Source organism: Octopus bimaculoides, chromosome 1 (genome assembly GCF_001194135.2).
Source record: "Octopus bimaculoides isolate UCB-OBI-ISO-001 chromosome 1, ASM119413v2, whole genome shotgun sequence".
NCBI classification, from domain to species: Eukaryota; Metazoa; Mollusca; class Cephalopoda; order Octopoda; family Octopodidae; genus Octopus; species Octopus bimaculoides.
The window spans coordinates 30,776,702-30,782,029 of record NC_068981.1 but is presented as its reverse complement, the minus strand read 5'-3'; the positions used below and the strand labels follow the sequence as shown (position 1 = coordinate 30,782,029).

General features: G+C 33.5%; 1 non-coding gene across 1 annotated transcript; it reads left to right on the top strand.

The window, feature by feature from the left end:
• The first annotated feature begins 1,110 nt into the window (after window positions 1–1,110).
• Trnaq-cug (transfer RNA glutamine (anticodon CUG)) lies at window positions 1,111–1,182 on the top strand. Its single transcript has one exon. It is a non-coding gene; the product is annotated as a tRNA-Gln (tRNA).
• Window positions 1,183–5,328: the final 4,146 nt, after the last annotated feature.

Here is a 5,328-nt window from a genome sequence, read left to right as displayed (position 1 = left end):
ATATATATATATATTTATAATGTAAATAATAAGTTGAAAAACATATAAGTGCACAAACAAACGGAAAACAGACACAGAAGGTCAGCAAATCCTCATCAATTATCGGCCAGAGAGTCAAACGATATTATTGTTCCCCTCTGGTGGTGCCGGCAGCAAGAAGCCGCCAGGAAATTGCGAGTCAAGGGATAAAACAAGACAGAAAGTGAACAAACAAACAAGAAATAAACGAATATGCAATGCAGAAAGTGAACATACAAACATGGAATAAATGTGATTCAAGACGATACCACAAGTGGACAGACGGACAACTGAAATAAACAGAATCCGGCCTTAGAGCCAGACAGGAGACCAAAATGTGGTTAACGTCAGAAGGCATATCCTTTCTGCAGCCACTTGCTGGCAACATCTTTTCCGTCTTCTATGGGTATTTATTCAAGTTTCTAGACTCTTTACTCATCCCTCCCGCGTTCGAAATTTACTTTACTTCCTGTGTGGAGTTAACACCAAAAATATCACCCACATCATAAGTAGTTGTCCGAAAATGTCATCACAGAATTATCTCTCGATGAGACATGATGTTGTAGTTAAGACACTGTATAAGACTGAGACTAAAGAAATAAGAACGTACAGTATGGTGGAAGCTATAACCATTCATAATAAGGAGTACTGGTGGAATGTCATTTTTGCCTGGCGTTCTAAAGTTTCTGCCAGCTCGTCACCAACGAAAAATAATAACTGTCAAAAAAGAGAAGTCAACAGATTATTTGGCATGTCCACCACCTTATCAATGTGCACAACTTCCTCATAGAGAATAGATTTAGAAATTATTTATATTCTAAAAATTATTTGTGTAAACACGACCTTGATTCTGAAAAGTCTAACAGGAAAGATTTTCTATACATTTACTTCTAACAGCAGTATTGTTCTAAATATACTAGACATTTTTCTTCAGATCTACAAGTTGGCTGACTGTTTTCTTATGTTTTAGTCTGTTGGTGCAATGTCTACAACAGTTTCATTAAGGCATCCGCAGTTAATTCGTTAATTACGAGCTAACTAGGCGCTATGTAACATAGTTATAACCTTTAATTTATGCTATAAAATTGTACCGGTTCTATGGTGTAATGGTTAGCACTCTGGACTCTGAATCCAGCGATCCGAGTTCAAGTCTCGGTAGAACCTAATAACAAGTTTGTTATTTCTTTTGTCACATTGAGCCGCTGCGAACAAGACTGAAACAAGTAAGCACGAAGGGGTGCCATAAAACAAATAACGAAGTGCCTCAGTTTCTCACGTTCTCGCCTCAATTTCAATTTCTCTGTGCATATGTATGTTTCCTTAAACATTTAATACTATTGAGAAAGGCATGTATACAACGCAATCCAATTTTCCTCTTCCGCTCCACACACTCATGTGTATATATATTTATATGTATGTATATGTATATATGGGTTCCTGCATAAGAAATCGATATATTATTTACAGCCCGGGAGGAGTTTTATCGGAGATACAAATATATTCATAATTTCTATTAGATCGATGAGGTTAACTTTTTAGCTATTGTTTCTGTTTTGTTTTGTTTTATTTTATTGTGTAATATTTTACGTTTTCATTTTTTATCTTTTCTGTGAATATTGTCATTGTGAGGAATAAATACGTTTTTTTTTTCCTGTTTAATTTTACTGATAGATTTTTTATAAAGACAACTGCGGTTACATCAACATCTATAATCCAATAAAATGCATACCTGTAGGCAAAATAAAGCTTAACAAACCTTGCATATCTCTTTTGTTATCGAATAAAAATATTTCTCTGGTGTTCTGGAATAGATTTCTATAGATATAAACTCCCTAAGCAAGTTCCTCAAATCCACAGAACGAATGGTTTCCAGCCATTTAATAACAATGGGTACTCTTATATATGTGTGTGTGCGCGCGCGTGTATCTATCTATCTATCTATCTTTCTTTATACACAAGCGAGAGAAAGAGACAGACAGACAGAAGGCGTATGGCCTAGTAGTTACAGCTTCGGAGAAAGCATGATTAGATCATAGTATCAATTCCTGGAACGGGAGGTACGTTGTGCTTTCTGAGCAAAAACACTTGGTGCCACGTTGCTCTGCATTTACTTCGACACCTGACACGTGACACACTTGTGCACCTGTTCAGGCAATGTCGATTTGGTGGAGAGAGTGAGCTAATGTTTAGCATAAACATCTGATCTCTATAAACAAATAATTTGTGAAGGTTATTCGGCAAGAAATTGCAAAACCGTCTGTCTGGGACTGCGAGAGGCTACCATCACACGTACGCACATATACACATATACATATATATATGTGAGTGAGTCTCCTTGAGTATATATATGCATGACTATATTTTTGTATGCATGCGTATATGTGTCTGTGGGTATGTATATATGTATATATATATATATATATATATATATATATATATATATATATATATATATACATATATATATGTGTGTGTGTGTGTGTAAGTAAAAAGTTTGTTATAGGCATGTATAAGATAAAATCTTATATAAAACACTACTAACAATTAGAAAAATGGAGAAGAGAACATATTAAAATTCAAATTAAAATTTAATACGACCATTTCAAATGGTAATAAAAACATGTAAGAAAAAGTATTAATTATAATAGTAATAATTAAAATAGTTATGTATTACTATTCTCGTCGGGGCAAAAAATTAAAGGAAGACATCTAAAAAGGTATTACCAAAAGAAAATTAGAAAGAACAAAGAGGTTATGCCGGAGAAGCTGACCGGATATTTGCAAATAAATTGTAAAAGGGGAAAAAGAAATAGATACAGGAACACGTTAATGTATTTTCGAGTCTGTCGGTGAAATAGACTATAATTGTTCTTGCCAACGGATATTTTTAAATATAAGTAAGAAAAAACGGAGGTAAGAAGTAAGGAATGGAGTAGATAATATCCGGACTACGTATGTTTCATAACAATCGGAACCTAAGAAGTGGTAGATATCCAAGCGAGGTTTATACTTCAGACTACTCTTCAGGGCAAGGGTATTCTAAATAAATGAAGTTTACATTGTCTGTTATTCTGATCGAATCGTCCGTGTGTTGACATGTACCTCCTTGCGACGATGTAAACTTCATTTAATTAAGATGCTTTTGGTCTGAAGAGTAGACTGCGGTATACAACTCGCTTGAATATTTACCACTTCAGAGGTTCCGCTAGCTATGAAAAATATATAGCCCAGATTTTATCTGCTCCATTCGCATACCTGACAGCCCTGGCCGCCTATCGTGAAAAAGTAAAATAATTTCTTTTTAGTTTACCATACTTCGATACGGAAAAATCCACCTCAATAAACCATTATTGTTCCCGACAGTTGTTTTTTAATACTAACATTTGCATAGATGCAAAGCCTCTACGAAATATGTCACTCATGCTTTTATACTAAAGAGACACTCCATACCATTGAATTTTATGCCCTCTTCTTCACAACTAAGTCCACAAATGAGTCAGTCAACCATTTTTTATTTATTTGTCATTAGCCTTCTTTTGAAGTAGTTCATTTGGAAACTCGCCTACAATTCTTATAGACGATCAGCTAATAAGTTCGCTTCCTGTAAGTAGTTTACCTTTTTTCTTATGGCACACTTTAACTACCACTACATTAACCAATCCGTCCATTTTAAAAACAATATGGTGCGATTTAAGATAAAACTCAATTCTTTCTCTAATAGGTCGAGCAAAAGTGTAGATAGTTCCTTCTCTTACCGGCAGTAGATAAATATTTAGCCTATATTTTCCAATTCATTGAACTGGCTAATTAGAATTCGAACAGTTTTTGCAGGAACACAGAGCACCGTAGCTGGGAAATGAACTGTAGACATTTTCGACCGGTTAGCTGACATCCTATCGACATGTTTAGTTACAGATCTGTACACATAGAAATTTGTAATTAAATTCATTCTGAACCAAACAGCGTGTGGAATTTTATTATATTAGAGACACTTGTCAAAACCGATGTTATATCAAGTCGTGATTGATAAATGTATAATAGCGTACTCATAAGAATATTGACAATGCTCAGCGATTCAACGATAATAACACACGAGAACATTTAAGAAGGAGAAAGAAGGTAAGTAGTAATAATATTAATTTTAATGTCGGATGAAGTCACTGAAAATGTTGGTTTTATTCATTGATAAAAATGTCTGTGGCATCTGGCTATGGTTTTATACTCATTAGTAATATTTTTAGGTTCGTTTAATCTCCAATGAAAACAACACACTTTATTAATCGCGATTGCAAATATTAACTCGATGTGAACAGAAGAGGAAATTTCATTATAAATAAAAATGCCTTGTCAAACTCGGCCAGTGTTGTTTAATCAATATAAATCCTTCGTTTTGGTGGGTGTTATTAAAAAGGCTTTGGGGTATACAAGAAATCTTTATTTATAAGAAATAAAGATACCAAACTTAGCGGTGTTTTTGTTTTCACATCGATTAGCAAGCAATTTCAGTTTTACCGTTGTTATAATTTGTATTTCTATATATCAACCATTAATAACGCTCTCCAAATTCTCAAAAACCCTTTCTAATGATAGATTTCTAATCGACTGAAAATTAAAATGGCCTCAATACGTTCAATAACCGAATTATTTGCTTTTCTTATAACATCGGCCTCCTGTATATACTTTAGAAAGACAGTATGAAGTTTAATATAAATTCATTCAAGGTTCTAAGTCTAAGTTTCCTTCTAATCTTTCTCTTAACAATATTTACTCAAACGTTATTTCCTTATTGCTTTTTTAAAGGTGCTTAAGTTTTACTGAGTTCTTAAAATATCTTCTTTTCTTTAACTTATAGGAGGCGTTGATATAAACTAAAGACAAATATTTGTTTATTCCTCATAGGTAAACATATTTAATCTGAAATTTGACTCTAATCTGATTCTTTCTTTATCACATACTTAAGTACAATAAACAAGAGCAATTACTTTGAGCCTTTCATCTTCAGACATGTCAGTCAATTGCGTCTCAGCCCTATTTAAAGGGAGGGCGTAAATGGTTTTATCCCCTACACTGAGGACTCTGTTGATGTATAAAAATTATTTTCCTTTTCTTACAAAGAAAACAACAAAGGAGTTTCTATGATATTTCTAAAGGGTATAAAACAATTAAATCAAGTATAGTGAGAATAGAAACAGGCTTCTGGAACTAAGACATACATATGTATGTATTTGTTTGTATATTTGTGTGTGTGTGTCTGTAAGTGTGTATATATATATATATACATATATGCGTATGCATTTATGTTTGTATGTT